This window comes from Macaca mulatta, chromosome 9, assembly GCF_049350105.2.
Source record: "Macaca mulatta isolate MMU2019108-1 chromosome 9, T2T-MMU8v2.0, whole genome shotgun sequence".
Lineage (NCBI taxonomy): Eukaryota > Metazoa > Chordata > Mammalia > Primates > Cercopithecidae > Macaca > Macaca mulatta.
This window is the reverse complement of record NC_133414.1, coordinates 126,770,479-126,792,344: the sequence shown is the minus strand read 5'-3', so window position 1 is coordinate 126,792,344 and position 21,866 is coordinate 126,770,479. Positions and strand designations below refer to the sequence as shown.

General features: G+C 42.9%; 1 protein-coding gene and 1 pseudogene across 32 annotated transcripts in view; one reads left to right on the top strand and one right to left on the bottom strand.

Annotated features, from left to right (window-relative positions):
* ABLIM1 (actin binding LIM protein 1) overlaps window positions 1-21,866 on the top strand; it is a 388,728-nt gene that overhangs the window by 161,083 nt on the left and 205,779 nt on the right. For 3 of the 32 annotated variants that reach the window (XM_077947590.1, XM_077947598.1, XM_015148245.3), the window contains exon 1: window positions 12,207-12,616. The exons of the other annotated variants lie outside the window; for them this stretch is intronic. The gene's annotated coding sequence lies outside the window, so the exon portion shown is untranslated. Of the gene's footprint in view, window positions 1-12,206; window positions 12,617-21,866 lie in introns of those variants that run through there. 32 annotated transcript variants of the gene reach the window in all.
* On the bottom strand, window positions 8,552-8,649 carry LOC114670248 (small nucleolar RNA U13; annotated as a pseudogene).

The following is a 21,866-nucleotide window of genomic DNA, read 5'->3' as shown; positions in this document are numbered from 1 at the left end:
GAGGTGGGCGGATCACCTGAGGCCAGGAGTTCAAGACCAGCCTGGCCAACATGGCGAAACCCCATCTCTACTAAAAATACAAAAATTAGCCAGGCACGGTGGCACACACCTGTAATCCCAGCCACTTGGGAGGCTGAGGCAGAAGAATTGCTTAAACCCAGGAGGCAGAGGTTGCAGTGAGCCAAGATCACACCACTGCACTCCAGACTGGGTGACGGAGCGAGACTCCATCTCAAAAATAAAGTAAAATAAAAATTTTTTAAAAAGAGAGAAACATTAAAAAATTTAGGCCGGGCGCGGTGGCTCAAGCCCGTAATCCCAGCACTTTGGGAGGCTGAGACGGGCGGATCACGAGGTCAGGAGATCGAGACCATCCTGGCTAACACAGTGAAACCCTGTCTCTACTAAAAAAAAATACAAAAAAACTAGCCGGGCAAGGTGGCAGGCGCCTGTAGTCCCAGCTACTCGGGAGGCTGAGGCAGGAGAATGGCGTAAACCCGGGAGGCGGAGCTTGCAGTGAGCCGAGATCGCGCCACTGCACTCCAGCCTGGGCGACAGAGCGAGACTCCGTCTCAAAAAAAAAAAAAAAAAAAAAAAAAAAAAAAAAAAAAATTTAAAAAGAAAATTAAGAGATCATTAACCATATCCCCAAACTCTAAGTCAAACCCCCAGACTTTTACTGCTATAACGATACACTGGCATGGTATTTACCATGTTGCACTGTAGTTAGGCACACCCATGCCTGGTTTCCTGCTAATGTGTGTGCTCTTTGTGGGCTGCTACATTATTCATCATTAAGGCTGCTGTCACCTGGCCCTATTGTAGGCACTTAATGAATGTTTTAGTTAGCTCACAGTCTCAAAGGATAGAGAAGAGCCTGACACTGATTTTAACCCAGTCTCCTGTTCTATTCCTTATCTATCTTACATATTTCTTGTGACCATAAACTATAGGAGGTTCTGTGAAGCTAAAGCTGAAGTCCACAGGTGAAAGATCTCAAAAAAGGAAGCCAGTGAGCGAGAAGCCCTGATAATAGCATAGTCAGAAAATAGATTATCTGGGGTACTGGAGATTTCCTAGTAAATTGACAGTGAACATGAGGTTTGCCAGAGTGAGTCAGAGCTTTTCAGTGTTGAGAGAGACGAATTATAAATACTTCAAACGGTGCCATTAGAAACGCTTCCCTCTGCATTTTTCCTCCTGGGAGAGCCACGGTGGGGAAGCTGGAGCAGGCAGGCACCGTGCACCTGCTCCAGGGTCAGCACCTCTGTCAGGGGAGGTGCAGAGAAATGCTGACGCTGGGGTTTCTGGTTCTACACTCAGCTATTTATCCCACCAGCAAGGACAGCCTGTCTCCTAATTACCAACTACTGGGACAGCTTCCTATGTCCACGGCTGGCCAGGGTCTCTTGGGCATGTGCCTGCCACTTAGTGCCTTCCAGTTCAGTGGCACTTAGATATGCTCTAACCAGGAGGATGATAATTATATCTTGCAGCTGTATATGTAGTATAGCAGTTCTTAGACACTATAGTATAGAATGTGTACATTTTCCTCTTCTAGCAGAGCATTAATAATGGCCAGAGTGTGTTTTGTCTTTCATATCTGCCTTTTCAAGTATTGGCTACTCACATTTCACAGTGACTTATAGAGAATTACCAAAGGTTATTTATAAGGCATTGGGTACCAAGTATATACAGAGCCTCATGTAAAGGAAACAGGGTGACAAAGGCAAGACTCGTGCACTCCAGCAGCTTAGCAGCTGGCAGGGGAAATAAGACAGTCTATAGGTAACCTTATTGCAAGGCAGGATTATAAATACCATGGGAGAGCTGCTGTCTGGGGACAAGATAGGAAGAAATTGATTCTAATCAGAGTGATTCTGGAAGCCTGTATGGAGGAGGTAATGTTTGAGCTGCATTTTTAAGCACAGGTAGATTTTCAGAAAGTTCCAATGAGAAGGAGGTTGAGGAATTTCAGGAAAAGCAAAAGAAGCATGGGCAGGATGAAGAGATGGGTTGAGGGCATAGAGAAGGTTTGGCCGCTGACAAAGACTGCGGCCTGGTGGATTGTGATGTGTGGGCAGCACCTTAGTGCTCTGATTCTGTGGAGGAGATTCATGGGAGTGTCTTGTCTAACATATGGAGTTGGAGTTCAGGGGGTACCTGTGACCCCACTCTGAGCTGATCTTCATCTGTGGCTGCTTTCTTGAAGGCATTCCAAGCCTGCCTCTCATTGCACTTTGGGAACGTTGCCTATGCAGAGTATTGTCAGAGAGTAATTTGAGACACTTGATGCCTGTTAAACTAATTATGCTTCAGTCCTCAGAGTGCCGTGGTGCTCTCAATCCTGAATGCTCAGCAGATTTTATGTAGTATCTGAATTATTAATAGAGAAGATATGGAAGAGGGTGTTTGGCTGCTTGTTCCATTTTGAGCAAGTCTTGGGCAAGTGGCATTACGGGAAGAGAAGCAGCTGCATGCAGAGGGATGGAGGAAGCAGGCCTTCCAGAGGAGACCTGCCCAGACCGGAGCCTGTGCCAGTATGCTCAGAAAATCACAGCCTGCTTTGGAGGGATGGGTAAGACCCCTTAAACATTGGGCTTTGCAGAGAAGATGCCCAGGGCTGACCATGCAGAAGGACTGAACTTTAGGACTTGCGGGGATCAGGGAGCAGGGATAGCCGCTGCTGAGCAGGAGAACCTCAAATGGGCCAAGTCGTTGCTACCTGGAAGTCCAATTGCACCCCTTTTTCACAGCCTTCCCACTTAATCTGTTCTGTTTAGCAGCAAACATCATCCTGACTTGTGAGCAACTGCAGGTGTTTTTAGAAGGCATGCCAAAGTCTTTTTGTTTGTTCATTTTGATTAAAAAGCAACAACAAAAATGAAAAGTAACCCCGTTGGCACTGATGAGGCCACAGGCTAACTGCAGACCATTTCCTTAGCAAACTAAATTCCGTAAATATTCGCATTGTAAGGTGGCAATTTGCTCTCTGACAAAATTTTATTCTTTAGTGAGAAGCAAGTAGATCCTAGCAGATGATTTAAGCAGGGAGGGGACACTTGTCTGCGAAAAAGACTTAAATCACTATATAGAATAAATTCCATGTTCATTTGTGGAGAACCACTGTGACTGATGAAGAAAGACCAGTAATTGAGGCATCTGTTCCCCGAGCACTGTGTAGCCCCAAAACGCCTGGCTTTGGGCTGGGGCTCATCACATCGGGTGTTTATTGAGCTCCTATAGCATGCAAAGGTTGGGTGTCCTCAGTGCCCCTTGGTGAATTTTCCCACTGATGGTTCATTTTCATATTTTATCATAGAAGAGCTTGCTGCTTCTAGAAAGATTAGGAATTTCCTATCTGATAAGATACACAGGCCAGCAAAATCTTGGGCAGAAGTTCAACATTTGTAATTATCATTAGCTTTGTAATGTGGTGCATTGTGATATCATATCATAGAACCATAGAAACGGTCACAGAACCCACTGCACTCCTTTGTGATTGCTGTGACTGTAGTTTCATGTGGGCTGTGGCAGAAGGAAGCGATGAAAGACCTGAATCCACTGGTGCTTCTTTAGGGTCTTCCGCAACTGTACTTTCCTGGGTGAAAAGGTTGCTGTCAGGCAGATACCACTGCAAGTCTATTTTTAAGGCTGGAGGCTTGGCCTCTGCTAGGTATTTAACTGGAGCCATGTGGAGGAGGGTAAGTGAAAAGCTCTGAGCACTTGGGGAGTGGAACTTAGTTCACAGGTGTCTGCAGTCACTGCTGCCAGCATCTGAACTCTCATCCCTCTCCACTGCCTGAGAATGGAGTCAGCCCCCTCACATTTATATGTAGTTCGATTGTCTTTAAAAGCAAGCAGCCATTTGTTATTCTCTTTAGCCATCTTTATGATCCATATGTAGTTTACTTTGCATCCTGGCCTAAAATTAACAAAATGTATCAAAATTTTTACGTATAATTCCGTTATTGAGTAAGAATTTATTTTCTTTTCCCTTTTGCAGTCTCTTAGAAGACAGTTACATCTTGAACTAAATATATGGATCTGTAAACTTGTAAAAAAAAAAAAATTTAGGAGTGTCCTGTGTATGCTCTGCAGATACGATGGCTAAGCATTGAGGTAGAGTTAATGCAGTGGAAATAGTTTTTATGGGCAATGCTTGACGAGTTTAGGGACCAAGAAAGCAGAACAGCTTTGTTATGGAATAGTTACCTTTTTTCCAGGTCAGGAAGATGCTGGGTTTGAAGGATATAATCTCCTTTCTGTCCAAAGTCTATGTTTGTGCGTTGTTACTGTGTTCCAGAGCCTGCCTTCAAAGTGGCTGCATCACGTGCCTCTGTATAAACGCATCTGTATTTCACAAAAAGACCATGTAAATACATATAAGCAAGTAGCTGCTCAGGTTCTCGGTTTCAAAGAGCAGAGCTCTAGGAAACCCAGCAAGAAAGAATTAACAGTGAAAGGGAGGGGTTTCCACACTACAATGTTTATTAGAAAACACTCTAGAAGAACCTGGTAGGGCTGAGGTGGCCCTCAGGGATCTCCATCTTAAACAAATTGGCCCAGAAATCACATTTTGGGAAATATGTTTTTTTTGTTTTTTTGACGGATGAATGCCACTCTTTTTTCCAGTTGTGTATCTTTTCTTTCTTTCTTTTTTAATTTCAATAGTTTTGGAGGGAACAGGTGATGTTTGGTTACATGGGTAAGTTCTTTAGTGGTGATTTCTGAGATTTTGGTGCACCCATCACCCGAGCAGTGTATACTGCACCTAATGTGTGGTCTTTTATCCCTTACCCTCATTTTGAGAAACATTGATAGAACATCTTACATTGTATATCCGAAGGTTCTTCAAAATAGGCAAGCAGGGAAAAGAACACGTACAGATTGTTTTACCTGCTTTGTAAACTGTTTTTAGAGGAAGACTTTGGAGGTTGGTGTCAGGCTTAATTCCCAGAATTTTGGAGCAGAAATTTTGAGGTGTGACTTCGGTAGTGGTAGAAGTCCCATGTTCCCACTTTCCCCAAGTCCACGCAGTCTGAGTGCCCCTAGACAGTGTCTGTTTCTTCCATTCCTACCGTGCTTCCCATTGGCGTAGAATAATTCCAGCCAATTGGAATTCTCAGGTTTTTGAATTGTGTTGCCAATAGATGAGGAACTAGTAACAAAAGAAGCAAGAATTTCCTTTCTCTGCATCATCTGCCTGGGGCCTTTGTGGAAGGACCTATTGGATAGGAAGAGTCATAGCCTGGAATTCAGAAGACCTGGCTCCACCCTAGGCTTTCTGCATTGTCCTGAGAAAGTCTCATCTTCTCTGAGACTTACCTTCCTCATCTTAAAGGCTGGTGTAGATCAGTGCTTCCTGAGTGCTGGCACTAGTCTGGGAGAATGTTTAGAAATGTAAATGACGAGTTAATGGGTGCAGCACACCAACATGGCACATGTATACCTATGTAACAAACCTGCACATTGTGCAATGTACCCTAGAACTTAAAGTATTAAAAAAATGTAAGTTCTTGACCCCTACATGCAAGAATCCCATATATATATTTTGTATTTTTTCAAAAGTTCTACAAATTTTTTTTTTTTTTTTTTTTGAGACAGAGTCTTACCCAGTCACCTACGAGTACAGTGGCATAATCATAGCTCACTGTAACCTCAAACTTCTGGGCTCAACCAATCATCCTGCCTCAGCCTCCCGAGTAGCTGGGACTATAGATGCATGACACCACACTTGGCTAATCCTCTAATTTTTTTTTTTTTTTTTTTTTTTCTGTAGAGACAGAGTCTTGCTATGTTGCCAGGGCTGGTCTCGAAGTGGCCTCACGCCTCACGCAATCCTCCCACTTCAGCCTCCCAAAGTGCTAGGATTACAGGCGTGAGCAACCATACCGGCAGATGGTTCTTATGCGCAGCAGTATTTGGGAACTACTGGACTAGATTACCTTTGATGGCCTTGTCAGCTCTATAGTTCTATTCTAGGGTTTTAATAAAAAGAAATTTATATTAGAACATAATAGCCCAATGACAGGAGAAGGAGTGTGAGTTTATTCATTTTGGCTTGTGACTTTTGTATGGTTGTAGACGGTCACATACGTTCACATATTGTACTGCATCTTACTGTGTGGATGTTAAAGAGTAAATGATAATTACTGGGGGTTGTCCTTTTTATAGCAATACATTAATTCCGTGAAGATCCTTCTAGCTTGTAATTTTGTGAAAAGCTGAAGCTACCTACATGTTAATTCTGTCTCCATCATATGATTCTGCCATCAAATAAAACCCATGAAACAACTTTAAGACAGTAAACACTGGCTTAATGGAATGAGGCAGAAGGATTTTCCTGGTACTGAGGGGAGGGGTTCCCTTCTAGAAAATGGAAAGGAAATGATTGTTTGCTATGGCTGAGAGCTGGATTTGTCACAAGTTAAAGCTGAGAATCTTTAATCGAGCCTCCCCCACCTCCACCTGTGAGATCTGAAATACTGGAGAACTTGGAATTATTACCCTGGGATTTTTCTGATAGACATTTTTAGATTATACAAAATATGTGTATATATCCCTAGCCCTATTCTCAGTACTCTTACCAGATGATACTGAATACTCTAGGAGTATTTGCAGGAGAATTCTTGTAGATATTACAGCTATATTCTTTCTCTTGTTCTGGATATTAGTCTGATGTTCAAATACGCATTCATGTCTGAGACTGAGTTCCTTTTAGTGGCTGTTTTTATACCTAATCATCTGACTGAGAATATGGCACCCTAAGCTCTTGAGGGTAATCACTTAAATACATCTGCCTTAATCTTCTTTGCTGGGCAGTGAGAAAAGGAGACAGTAAGGAGCCAGGGGAACAGAGAGAGTTGTGGGCCAGCACCGCTCCTTGAGCCCCCGCTGCCCATTTCTCATTTCTTGGAAATCCATGCCAAGATGCCTGCCTTCCTTGGTCTAAAGTGTCTGGGGAAATTGTGCAGCTCTGAGAAAAGCAAAGTCACCTCATCTGAGAGAACCAGTGCCAGGGGCTCGAACAGAAAGAGACTGATTGTTGAGGACCGGAGGGTCTCTGGGACCTCCTTCCCCGCTCACAGGCGTGCCACTGTCACCCATTTGCTGTATCTCTGTCCCGAGGACTACTGCCCACGTGGGCGCGTATGTAACAGTGTTGATCCTTTTGGTAAGTAAAATAACCCTCTCTGGACGTGGTTTTGTGTTTTGTGATTGGCGTAATTAAGAGAGTACTATCCAGATCATTCTTCCGTAATGTGTTCTTCAAAGGAAACACTATCCTTAATATATAATTAATGGGGGTGAGGGTGGGAGAAATGGAGAATGTAACATAAGTACAGCTATGGAGCTAAATTCCAAGGATATTTTTGTCCAGGATTTTATGATCTTCAGTAACAAATGTATCTCTTTCCAAACTTGGTAGGAATAACTGTCAGTAATAGGAAGTATGATGGAAAAGAAAGATCTCTATCTGTAGATGCTGTTATTTCATATGACAAAGGATGAATGGAAAGAAAATATTCAAGGCGGGAGATGGAGGCTAGCACAAGATGACCTAAGTAAAGTTGAGGTCCAAATTGTGTCATTATGTAGGGAGGGCTCGTCTTGTGAAATGTTCTAAAAAATATAAAATAAAATAAAAAGAAAGCATTTTAATATTGAGAGAACTTGTTGAGGCTTCTTTTCAGTGAATCTCATTAAAACGTGTCACTCATCCCTCTGCCTGGGAAAGAGGTAGAGAAGACCCACTCTCAGGATAGAGTTATTGCACTTGGGAGTTTTCGGACTTTGAAGTTATCATGGTGCCTTTATTAATGAAGATGATACCTACCCAACTGCTCACGCCTTGTCAAAGTCAGCACTAGAAGTAGTACAGGAAGCAGAAGGTGATTAACCATGGTCCCTATGAATGTATAAAGTTAAGTCAAATGAGCTAGGAAGCATAACATATTCCTCATCATTCTTGGACAGCCAGAGTTGAACTGGATTCAGTTTAGCCAAAGTAAGGGAGTTAAGATGTTCTGTTTTGTTGCAATCAGCTTTCAATAGCTTTATTGAGCTATAATTCATAGGCTGTAAAATTCATCCATTTAAAGTATACAGTTCAGTGGGTTTTAGTATGTTACTGATGTGTTACATACATATTTTCACTGCCTCAAAAAGAAACCCCGTACCCTTTAGCTATTGCCTCCCCACCCCAACCTCTTCACCCCCATCTCTCAGCCTTAAGAAATCAAAATCTACTTCTGCCTCTTAGATTTCCCTATTCTGGATATTTCATGTGAATGGAATTTATAACACGTGGTCTTTCGTTTATGGCTGCTTTCACTTAGCATGTTTTCAGGGTTCACCCATGTTGTAGCACATGTCAGTACTTTATTCCTTGTTATGGCCAAATACTATTTCACTGTATGGATATTCCACAATTTGTTTCTCCTTACACTAGCTGATGGACATTTGGGATGTTTCCAACTTTTGACTCTTATGAATCATGCCCCTATGCATATTCATATACGAGGTTTTTTCTTTTTCTCTTTTTTCATGTCAGATGGGTAATGTGCCAATGTCATAACAAGGTTCAAGGGTGGCACACCTCACACACATGCATGAACACATCAAAAGAATCATTATATACAGGTTTTTATGTGGACATATGATATGTTCAGGGCTCTTGGGTATACACCTAGGAGTGGAATTTCTGGGTCATGTAGTAAGTCTGTGTCTAACCTTCTGCAGGACTTCTAGATTATTTTACAAAGCGGTTACTCCATTTTACATCCCCACCAGCAGCATATGAAGGTCCCAGTTTCTCCACATCCTTGCTAATACTTGCTATTATCTGCCTTTTTTTTTTGAGACGGAGTTTTGCTTTGTTGCCCAGGCTGGAGTGCAATGGCCCGATCTCGGCTCACTGCCACCTCTGCCTCCCCAGTTCAAATGATTCTCCTGCCTCAGCCTCCCAGGTAGTTTGGATTACAGGCACATGCCACCACACCTGGCTAATTTTGTAATTTTAGCAGAGGTGGGGTTTCACCATGTTGGCCAGGCTGGTCTGGAACTCCTGACCTCAGGTGACCTGCCTACCTCCACCTCCCAAAGTGCTGGGATTATAGGCGTGAGCCACCACGCCTGGCCTTATCTGACTTTTTTGTTCTAGCCATCCTAGTGGGTGTGAAGCGGTGTCTCACTGGGACTCTACAGAGCTTCGGCTGGGACAGAGAAGGCTGACAAGCAGGTCAGTGCTCAGGCAGGACAGGATACTGACAGCTGCTGATGGTGACAGCTCCTTGTCTCTTACTCTTAACAAGCTTCTCGTCATGATTCCAGGCACATCCCTTTTTAGGGTAGCAGGGAGTGGGGATGGAGAAGCCACGTCTTCTTCCCAGTCCCCTTACAAGCTCTGCTCAGACTTTGTTCAGAACCAACTGACTATGCCTATTGCAGCAAAGGACACCTCCCTCAAAAATCAGATCCACATACTAGTGGATACCTAGAATCCCTTTATTGAGGAAAAAACGTTTTATTCCACAAATAGGAATAAAAATGAAACATATAGATTTCTGCCAGAGCTAACACTTTATTCTGAATGACTTCGGTGCTTCTGTGGAATGTTTCTACTCAAAGAGACTCAGATCAGATATTTTTGGAGTGAGCCGCTGTTGCTCTTGAAAGAGAGATAAGATCTGTTGGGAGGAGAAGGCAGGAAGGCAAGGGGAAGCCAGGTAAGCTGTAGTTTAATGAAAGCGTGCTGGATAATGACTTATCAGCAGATTCCCTCACGAGGGAACAAGAGAATTAACAATATCAGAGAGTTCTGGATACAGGAAAGGTAATCATCATTGGGATATCCATATCTTAGTGGAGGCAGATAAGGAAATCTGGGAGATTAGTTAAGTCTTGTGACTTGGAGGTTGGACATTCCAGAATTTGACTCCCAGCTCTTCTACTCACTAAATGTGTTACTTTGGGAAGTTAGGAATTCCAAGTGCGTTTCTCTGTCCCTAAGGTAGGCAGGGAATGCATACCTTATATGATCACTTTGAGCAGGCCTATCCCTAGAGTAGTTGGGGCCCTGGGCAAATATTTTTTGTAGGGCTCCTGTCTATATAAACAACTTGAGTCACCCAAAGGCAGTGTGTCAACAGCTCAGTCTGTTTCAATCATGGGAAAGAAATGCCACACCAGCCTGAGGAAGTGATTGCTTGCTCGGCTTGTCTCCTAGAATGGAGCCAGCTCCAGGGCCCCAAGAAACCCCATTGGCATGACTCCTGGGGTTCCTTGGGGCATCTGGCCAACCCTTTGCCCAGTATGGGAGAGATGCAGAGGATCACTAGAGAGATCTGTGAAGAGAAGGCTCAGATTCCCCATCCGGACAGCACTGCTGGCCCCAGCGATCCCAGGTACCAGAGCACACTTAGACATTTTTGAGGAAGGAATGGAGTTAGGGCAGGGGCCCTATTTGCCTGTGTCTGAGGGCAGTATTGATTATGAGGACTCAATGAGAACCTGGCTGGGCATGGTGGTGTGGGCCTATAGTACCAGCTACTTGAGAGGCTGAGGCAGGAGGATCACTTGGGCCTAGGAGTTCAAGACCAGCCTGGGCAACATTGCAAGACCCTATCTCAATTTTAAAAATCGTAAATACAGATAAAAATAAATTTAAAGAATGAGAACATGCATATCAAAGTGTTTGGTGTAGTGGTGCACAGAAGCATACGGTAAATGCTAATTTCAGTAATAATAATAGAGTTGCAATATAGTCAGCATTAGTCATTTTTGACAATCTCTATGGAGGTTGAATTAAAAAAATAAAATAAGAAAAATTGTTTATTATTGATAAAAATAATTTCTATTGTTTGCCTTCCATGCTGTGAAACAATAGAGGCCCACAACTATAGATGCTGCACAGGACGTGGGGTTCCCAGGAAGCCACTGTGTGCTCAGAGCATCCTGTTTAGGACAGGTGCTTGGAGGAAGTGCGCCCTCCTGCAGCCATGCGTGTTCCTGTGCTACGAAGCCCCAGAGTGTTCAGGAGCAGCTCCTGGCAGGGTGCTCAGGAATATTTGGCAAAGGCCCCCTGCAGCTGTCAGAAAGATCTCAAGATCCTGCAGCTTCCTGTTGTTGTCTGGTGCTCAATCCCTGCTTTGAGTTGTGCTGGACTCCATGATTTTCCAAGTGTCCCCATGCGTATCTGTCCTTTGTTATGCTCAAAACAACCCTTGGATGTTGCAAGGGAAGAAATTGTTTTCCCCACTTAACAACAGCAATGAATTAGCAAGAAGATGGGAAAAGTGGGCAAAACAAATATATCAGTGAGCATACACAATAGCTTCCGCAAAAATATATCAGTGAACATATATCAGGGAAATAGATCAGTAAACATACAAAACAGCCTCTGCAGCTTCTGACTGTAGATGTAGTACTATTCTAGAAGAACAGCTGTCATTCACTGGGGGCCTACTATATCTCAAACATTGTAATAAGTGTCTTTTTTTGTTTGGTTTTGTTTTTGAGACAGGGTCTCCCTCTGTCTCTCAGGCTGGAGTGCAGTGGTGCGAACAGGGCTCACTGCAGCCTTCACCTCTTGAGCTCAAGTGATCCTCTTGCCTCAGCCTCCCATGTAGCTGGAACTACAGGCACGTGCTACCATGCCTAGCTAATTCTTTGATTTTTTTGTAGAGACAGGGTCTCACTTTGTTGCCCAGGCTGGTTTCAAACTCCTGACCTCCAACAGTCCTCCTGCTTTGGCTTCCCAAAGTGTTGAGATTACAGGCGCAAGCCACCACACCTCGCGTGGGCCATGTGTTTTATGATTTTTCCATGTTTGATATTCTCAATAACTCAACAAAGCAGGAATTACTTTTATTTCATTTTACAGAGAAGGAAACTGGGGTGCATGCAGTTAAGAGACCTGCCAAAGGTCACATAAGTACTAGATTTGGGTCTGCCTGACACCCAGGTTCATGGTCTCCACCACGATGTCACTCTGCCTCAGCCTGAGGAGCATACGAGTGGTCATTCATGAGGTGTGCTGAACACTGGCACACCTAAAGTTTGTAAATAATATTGTTCATTAAGTACTTCAGCAGCTCAAATTTGAAGACTCCCATAAAGTAAATTGCTGTTGCCAGGAAAATTAGCAAAGGTTTCCTTCCTCTAGCTCATAAATACAAGCTGTCTGCATGGAATGTTCCCTTACTCTACTGTGGGAAATTAGAGTGAAGTTTTTGAACCTGTGTTTCTTTCTGTCCCTTGGAGCTTTTGAGTCTCGTACAAATGAAATAACATATTTAGGGCAATTACCTTCTTGACAAACAAACAAGAGACTGGCACTATTATCAAAAGCCCCAAGGATATCTGGAGAGGATTCAGTGATTATATTGTCAGCTGAGTCCAAATTCCAAAGCAGAATGTTCTGGACTGGAGAGCTGGGACCAAAGTAGACTTGGCAGTCCCCTCCCTGAAAAAGCAGTTCATATCCCAGAGGAGAGAAAGGTGGTTCACGTCGGATTCAGGCACCTGCTGGGACCTTTCTGTTAGGTGCAGCATACGAGGGGTTGTCTTCACTCGAAGTGGTCTTCCAAGACCCAGATACTCAGATTATCAGGTAAGTGAGAGAACCTCTTGGGTACATTATTGTTTCTTAAAGCAATACCAACCTGTTTTCAAACTAAGCAGAACATATAACACTACAATATTTTTCTTTTAGTGTGCCCTTCTTACCCCATTCAGTAATCCACAACCCCAGACCTGTATGTCAGAGGGCTAGGGGAAGCGTCTTGGGTATAGCAGGCCAAAGGCCGCAAATGGCTTTGTTTTCAAAAAGACAGCATATTCTTCAAGATGCTGTGGAACTTTTCTATAGCATCTTCCCGGTGACATTGAGAGGCTGTGTTGGGGAAAAGATGTTAATTCCCTGCAAACCCTGGAACTCAGGTGTGAAGGCCCTGTCTTAAATTTGAGAGAAGTGTTTGAGCTAGCCATGGAAAATATATCCTGGGAAAGTTGGTAAGAACCAGCATGTGGTTCCTGCCCTCAGACCCGCTCTCCCGACTGATGGCTTTGACTAGGCTGCTTTGAGAGGCAAAGTAGTAACAGGCGTCTGCTGCTGGCAAGGAGGTATACTGCGTTGTGGCCTCCTCTTCCTCCAGGATGCTGGATCCCCACGGCCACATCCAGTTTGTTGATGGAATATGGTTCCCCGCAAACAGCAGTCTTACTTTAACTTTTATTCTCCTGAGGATGGAGATGATAGGTGGTGGCCAGTTACTTCTACATCTTGCAAGGGCATGAATGGAGAGGGATTTGAGGTTTCAGCTATTTGGGAAAGCATTAAATAGTTTGCATTTTTAAAAATTTATTTATAGTTACAAATAACCCCTGTTCACTTCCCTAGGCTTCTCATCCCATTAGTTTAATCGTATTTCCCAGAATCATATGTTTCAAGCTCTTGACGGTTAAACCTTTCTATCACGTCCCACTCTTAACCCCCAAACACCCGCATCAGTCTTCTTTGTTACAGATATTTGAAGGACCCTTTCACGTTGGGCCTCTCTTTGTATGTGCAATTCTGCTGCCTGGCACGGCCTCCCCGGTTCCTCTGAGGCCCAGCAGGATGAAGGTGAAGCTCTTCCTCCTCTGGGGAGGCCTGATCTTACCTCTTGCCTCGTCCTCCTCTGTGTTTTCATAGCATCCTCTGCATATCTTTGTTCAAGTTGCCTGTTTATAAGCTTCTCCCTTTTCATACACTGAGGTCCTCTCTGAGGGCAAGGGGAGAGCTGTGCTCTTATTTTTATTCCATCATAGTACCTGGCATGTAAAAAAAACAGCTGCGAGTGATGAGTAAATGAATGAGTGAATGTTCACCGAAATCAAATCACTATGTTGGAAGAATACAGTTCAGCATTAAATTGTCCCCCTGCCTTCAAGTAGCTGAGGCCAGGAGAAGCTGCAAAGCAAAGTGGCTGCAAATTCAGGGCTGTGGGGTCAGACCTTGCTGCCAAGTTTAAAGTCCAGCTCTGCTCTTTGCAGTTCTGTGACCCAGGTAAGTTACTTAATATATCCAAGCCTTAGTTTTCTTGTATATAAAATGTGGATAATGCTACCGCCATTGCAGCAGTATTATGAGCCCTAAGAGAAACTACATATTTAAACAATTCTGGCATTTAGTTGGAGCTCAATAAATTCTTCCCCCCTTCTCACCCAAATGTGTGAGAAGTTGAATAATTGTCTAGATAATGAATACAATTAGTTTTCAAAGGAAAGAAATATCACTAAAGGGAAAGAGAAAGTAGGATTTTGCAATTTGAGCTGGAAAATAGATATGATTTACCCAAAATACGAGTGAAAGGAAAATAGCCCAATGACCTGAGAGTGGAAAGAAAAAGGTAGAAGTAAGACATTTTTCACTTAGTTCCACTCGCTGAATCTACTTAGTCCAGCTTTTTTTGTTTTTTTTTTTTTTTTTTGATGGTTGCTTTTTGTTTTGTTTCTTTTATTTTTAGTCCTAGGAATATGGGCAAGTAACTATTTTCACATGAAATGTTCCCATATAAATTACTTCCTTGAGTAACTAAATATGCTGCAATGCCCCATTCGTTTTAATTAAATGTACTTAAAAACTAATCTTATTTAAAGTCAGAGGGTAAAGCAGTCTATTTAAGTTTATTGTTTGGCATTGTTTTAATCCAGGCTTTAAACAAATTTGAATCTTACTAAGAGTGGCTTACTTTCAAAGAAATCCCTGATTTCCCATCCTTTGATCCTAACGATTCTGGGGCATGACCCAGTGCTAATGATTATGGATGGACTCCTGTTAACTTGGCAAATTAGTCATGGACCCGTGACAGCCACGGGTACAAGACAATGCTGCTAACAGAAAGGGAATATGGATCGTGTGGCGGCTGGGCACAGCGGCTCATGCCTGTAATCCCAGCACTTTGGGAGGCCAAGATGGGTGAATCATGAGGTCAGGAGTTCGAGACCAGCCTGGCCAGCATAGTGAAACTCCATCTCTACTAAAAATGCAAAAATTAGCCGGGCATGGTGGTGGGCGCCTGTAGTCCCAGCTACTCAGGAGGCTGAGGCTGGAGAATTGCTTGAACCTGGGAGGCAGAGGTTGCAGTGAGCCGAGATAGCACTACTGCACTCCAGTCTGGATAACAGAGTGGGACTGTGAAAGGGATATGGATTATGTGTTACTCACTGGGGTGGACAGGTGGCCAGCACAGGCTTGATTTGTCTCTGGGCTACCAGACGAAGGCTGCTAGTAGGAAGGTAATATAAGGTGAATAGGTAGTCAGCAGATGGGTGATTCTGTCCCTGAGATGGAAGATGAAGGCTGCCAACAGGAAGGCAGCATAGTCTGTGTGCTGTTTGTTAGGGTGTGTAGAGATAGTTATCAGGAAGATTCCTTTCTCAACCTCAGAAAGCAGCACACCCAGAATGCACTAGAGGAACCCTTTGCAGAATCAGCACTTAAGTATGTCAGGATTTTAGATAGACTATGATATGATATGCACGAGGATTCTAGATACTTCTCAAAGGTAGAAATCTTTGATATCAACACCTTATTTATTTAATATTTATTTGACAGAGTCTTGCTCTCTCACCCAGGCTGGAGCACACTGGCGTGATCTTGGCTCACTGCAGCCTCTGCCCCCCGGGTTCCAGCGATTCTCTGTGCCTCAGCCTCCTAGGTAGCTAAGATTACAGGCGCACACCACCACGCCTGGCTAATATTTTTGTATTTCTAGTAGAGATGGGGTTTCACCATGTTGGCCAAAGCTGGTCTTGAACTCCTGACCTCAAATGACCTGCCCGCCTCAGCCTCCCAAAGCACTGGGATTATAGGCGTGAGCCAATGCGCCCGGCCAACACCTTATTTTTATAGGAAGTAAGAGACTGAGGTCCAGAGAAGTAAATGATTTTCCTAAGGTCTATGGTATAATGAGAGGGTAGTGTTAGATTAAGACCCTAGCCCTCTTCTCTCCCTGTTTAATATTACATGAGAAGACCAAAGGATGATGATGATGATGATGATTATTATTATTTTTAGTTTAGTTGGAGACTCAGCTCAGGTGGGACTGTGCTGTGGAGTGTCTCCAGACCTGTCCTTTTTAGGGCTCTGCTGTGTACCACACAAAAGCCCATCCAAGCACCTCTATGCTTGGCTATTTATAAATCTGTTTGTTTGCATGTCTCTCTCTACCGGGTAGTAAGTGCCTTGGTGGCAGGACGGTGGTTTTCATGGTTTCTTCAGACTATAACACAGTGCTTGGTAAATAAAGGTACTTCATACATTTTAAAATTGAGATGTAATGTAGTACGCCATAAAATTCCTCACTGTAACATGTACAGTCCTGTGGATTTTAGTAGAACCACAACGTTGTGCAACCATCCCACTCTCTAATTCCAGAGCATTTTTATCAGCCCAGAAAGAAACCCTATGCCCATTAGAAAACATCCCTGATTACTCACATTCCTCAGCTGCTGGCAGCTACTTAGCTCCTTTAGGTGTTTGTGGATTTGCCTATTCCAGACGTTTCTTCTGATTTGAATCATGTAACCTGTGGTTTTTGTGTCTGGCTTCATTTACTTAGTATAATGTTTTCAAGGCTCATCAAGGAGGTGGCATTGATAAATGCCGTATTCCTTCTTATGGCGGAATAGTATCCCATTGTAGGGATATATCACATTTTCTTTATCTTTTCATCAACTGATGGTCATTTGTGTTTTTCCTGCTTTCTGGCTATTATGAATAATGCTGCTATGAACACTTGTGTATGAGTTTTTGTGTGAACATGTTTTCAGTCCCCTTGGTTGTATACCTAGGAGTGGAAATCCTGGATCATATGGTGATTCTCTGTTTAACTTTTTGAGAAACTGTCAAACTGTTTTCTCAGTGGCTGTACTATTTTGCATTCCCACCACTTAATACAATTTCAAATTAAATTAAAGCTATTCCCTCAAAGTGAAATCACCAGTTTTCCTGTATGTACAAAAATCCTATATGTACATTCATGTCTATTTACATCCTATATCTTAATCTTCAAAACTGCTTATATCTTTACAATTTAAAGGTCTGCAAATATTACATAAAGAAAGGTAGGGCCTTTACTTTGAGAAATCATTTAGCTGGCTTTTAAATTCACTTCCTATAAGTGCCTTACTGTGGTCCCCCAAGTTTTGTTTGTTTACTGTTTAGAAGTCTTTCCTCGTCCAAGTTCTGTGGCCATAGATAGCAACCAAAATTAATCAGAGGACATCGGACACATTGTGACTCACAGTGCCCAGAAAAATCTAGCTCACAAAAGTTTGCCTGCAGCCCAAGTGGAGAGGGAGAATTCTCATGACATAGAGTAGGATCTCCTGGGATAAAGATGAGCTGGGGAAGAAAAGTCAAATAACTAGGGCCACGGCCAGCACTCAGCCAGCTCCCTTTCTGTCCATCGCGACCCGGATCATTTTGTAAGGTCATTTTTGACATCACTAGAATATTCTGGGGTGTTTAATATTTGCTGTCTTTGTGGGACAATTCCCAGTTCTGTTTCACATCAGTCTTTTCCCAGAAGTGCTCTCATGTGATTCTAGTGTGTAGCTGGATATGTTCTGTTATCCTTTCCTTGGGCACTTGTCCCTAAAGGGCACAGACTCTATCTTCGCTTGGTAGCCAGTGGCACTATAGGGGTAGTGGCTACTTAATAACAGCGTAGGCCGGGCGTGGTGGCTCACGCCTGTAATGTCAGCACTTTGGGAGGCCAAGGTGGGCAGATCACCTGAGGTCGGGAGTTTGAGACCAGTCTGGCCAACATGGTGAAACACTGTCTCCGCTAAAAATACAAAAATGAGCTGGGCATGGTGGTACACACCTCTAATCCCAACTACTTGGGAGGCTGAGGCATGAGAATTGCTTGAACCCAGGAGGCAGAGGTTGCAGTGAGCCAAGATCGTGCCACTGCACTCCAACCTGGGTGAGAGAGTGAGACCCTGTCTCAAAAATAAATAAATATAAATTAATTAATTAATTTAAAAAACTGTCTAATCATTGAGGTCACTAATTGGTCCAGTATTATCCATGATGGGAATACTAAGTGAAGTTAATGGTTTAGTAATACTTCAGCTGAACTTGATTTAACATAGATCGTGGTTCACTTGGTGTATTTTAAGAGTTTAAAGAAGATGCGAACAAGATCCAACACATTTCTTGGTTAACTTCTGTATCTACATACGAAGAGTGATCCAGTTCATTTTCTATATGTGGCAGCAGCTGGTAGAAAGCTGTTGAGCCCAGCCAACCATCTGTAACTCTTCCTGTAGTTGCGAAGACAGCATTAGACTTGAAGCTTTCCTTATCTCTCTTGCTGAGCAGCAAGCATTCCTTCCTTTGAACCTTCATACTTTTTGGTCAGTATCTCTGATTCCAATCCTTCTGCCTTGTTTTAGAGTTATTTAGGTCCTTGTGCTATTTGCTCTACTTAGATGTAAGGTTGCTGAGGGCTTAGTTTAGGTATCTTTGATCTCTATACCACTTTTGGCCCCTTGAAGGTGATGCCTTTGCACATTGCAGATGCTCAGTAAATATTGTTAGCCTCATTAATGGGTCAGCATTCATTTGTTTCTCTTCATTTCTTCCTTTGATTTTTGCCCACCTAGTTCTCAATTGTGGATGCTATGGCTGAATGCTCATCTTGTGGCTTAGTTGCTTTTTTTTCTGCGTGCAAATTTAATAACCAGTGAAGCGTACTGGGAAATGCTCAGGGCTCTTAGTATATGTTATTAGTATATGTTATATAGTATATGTTATTATAGTATATGTTATATAGTATATGTTATTCAGGAAGGGGAAATATTGTGTAATCCATATCCAAAACCAAGAAGAATTTAAGTTCTAAATATTTTCCTTCCCGTCCACCCTCTAATCTCCTTCAAATCCCAACAAATTCAATACATATGCAGAGTGTTTTCCATCTTGCTAGGGATAGTGAGAGAAAGGAAGGGAAGAGACCTACCTTCTGTATCTCTTTTGAACACACAGCCAACTTGGCATATGGCATATGGTACTAGCACAATCTTTGGTTGAATTGTAGCAATATACAGCTGTTTAAAATTGTAAAGAGAGCCCATGTAATATATGTGTAAATATTGCAAAATGACTCATTTTTATAGAGCTTGGTAAATGTCATAGGTCACATCCTTCTGCCTAAAACATAAACACAGGCCTAAAAGACATTTTGGGGGCATATTTATTTATGAGGCAGTTGGTAGTTCTGACCTCTGCTACCAGAGTTAATCTAAGTTGTCTTCTTTACATATTTTAAAGGAAGAAGTGCTTTGGCATAGTATGTGTGCATACAAGTTCCATTGTGTTTGTATGATAAGATGATCCAGTTAATAATTGATTTTCTTGAGAAAAAAATATATTCTGTCTGATGAACACGCTTGGTCTTTTCAGAATATTGTTCTATTTAGAATCTGTCTCTGGTTGTCTTTAGATCAAAGTGATCAGTGACTTAAGACAACAGTTTTTTTAGCATAAAAACATGGATCTTAGATTCTCTTTTGTTTACAACTCCCCGCCCAAAAAGAGACTCTGTGAGGAAAATTTAAAGGTAAGTAATTTATTTGGAAGGTGATTCTAGGAATCACTAGAGGAGTGAGGCTAATAAAAGGTGCAATATCAAGCCAGTTACCAGTATGGGCAGCAATTCCCAATCCATCGGGACCTCTAAGAGGTAGTGCGGGATATGCTGCAGAGATATCCCAGCCAAGGGATGAGGAAGCTGGGGTGTTTACCACCTCCCCATCACCATTGTTTGACAGCTGCTTTCAGGTACATTAACTCACGCATTTTGATGCTTCTAGTAATCACATCTGACTTGCAGAGGCGAGTGCCAAGGAGGGATGTGTAGGGCACTGACAGATTCCATTGCAAATGGTCCAACTGAGGTATTATTTTGGTAAAAATTCCCTCTCCATTCTAATGAAGGATCTTTTGTTTCTGAAGAACAGCAATCCACTTATACTTTTCAATAACCCAATCAAAATATGTAGAGAGAGTGGGGATAGGAACCCAGGAAATGCTGGACAGCCAGGCCTCAGGAAGTACAGAATTCCAGGCTGCTCCAGGACCAGCAGTTTAGTTTGGGGGAATGTCCCATTCCTTTCCTGCCCATCTGGCTTCCTCTGACACTCTGTCCCTTGAGACTTTGGTCTATACATGGTTCTGTGATGCCTGCACCTGGCCTGGCCTAACTTTGTCTTTTAATGTGGATATCCACCACTGACTGGGACTTTTATATGTATCTCTAACTTCAGATTTTTAGGAGTGAAAACCTAATTGGCCCAGTCATCTTTTTCAAAGCCAGATAAAAAGCTGTTGGCCAGCTGATGTATGGGCCTCTCTCTGATCCAGTGTCCACTAACAATCTAGTCATCCACAGGCAAGGGGAGGAGTCATATGGCTCAGTGCCCACTCACAAGATGGGTAGAGCAGGGACAGATGAGCAACAAATGCGACAAAGTCCCCCAAGAAAGATTATTACACCTAGGCAATGATTCCATATGGAATGGAAATCTTGTCCTGAGAATTCCATGGCATTTTCATGAATACACAGCTTAAATAACTGGAAATATGAAATAAAACCCCATTTGGTTATCCTTAGAACCAATTTTTTTTTTTTTTTTTTTTGAGACAGAGTCTTGCTCTGTCACTCAGGCTGTAGTGCGGTGGCACGATCTCGGCTTACAGCAAACTCCGCCTCCCCGGTTCACCACATTCTCCTGCCTCAGCCTCCCAAGTAGCTGGGAATACAGGTGCCCGCCACCATGCCCAGCTAATTTTTTTTTATTTTTGGTAGAGACGGGGTTTCACTGTGTTAGCTAGGATGGTCTTGATCTCCTGACCTCGTGATCTGCCCGCCTCGGCCTCCTAAAGTGCTGGGATTACAGGCGTGAGCCACTGTGCCTGGCCAGAACCAAGGTATTTAAAAAAAATTATTTGTTCATCAGTCTGTCTGAAAGAAACGTGCTGTAGAAATCTTAAATGTTAATGAATTAGAAACAATTTTGGTTCTTGCACTAAGAATCTGGATATAGGCTAGAGTCAGTGGCTCATGCCTGTAATCCCAGCACTTTGGGAGGCTGAGGCAAGAGGATTGCTTGAGCCCAGAAGTTTAAACCTAGCCTGGGCAATGTAGTGAGACCCCATCTCTACAAAAAAAATTAAAAATTAGCTGGATGTAATGATGCATGTCTGTGGTCCCAGCTACTCAGGAGGCTGGAGTGGGAGGATCACTTGAGCCCAGGAGTTTCAGGTTGCAATGAGCCATGATCTTGCCATTGGACTCCAGCCTGTGTGACAGAGTGAGACACTGTCTCAGAAAAAAAAAGAATCTGGATATAATCAGTAAAAAGTTAAAGATACGTCATCTCCCTTTTCTTAAAAGATCCTGAAGATAAGTTTGCCTCATGATATGCTTTGCCTTACCAAGTCCAAGAAACAGGAACTGGGATATAAGCACAGTGATGAGATTTTACATAGTCTCCGAGCAAAGACGAAGTGATTGGGTGATGTGATCTGAGGTTGCTTCTGTGAGATGCTTAGATGAAGAATCTTGTACAGTCTGGCACCAGTCATTACCTCCCTAGTGTGTACACGAGGACAGTAGCACTGTCATAGTTGTCTCCTACTCACCTCCAATTTTTGTTAGTTGTAATGTTGTTTTCACATTTTCCTTTCCTCAAAACATTTCCATATTCCTTTCTAACCATAATCAGGTAATTGTGGTGTCAGTTTCCTAATTGAATTCACTGCTCACTGCTAGCACTTTTACTAGCGCTTGCATTGCTGAGCTTAT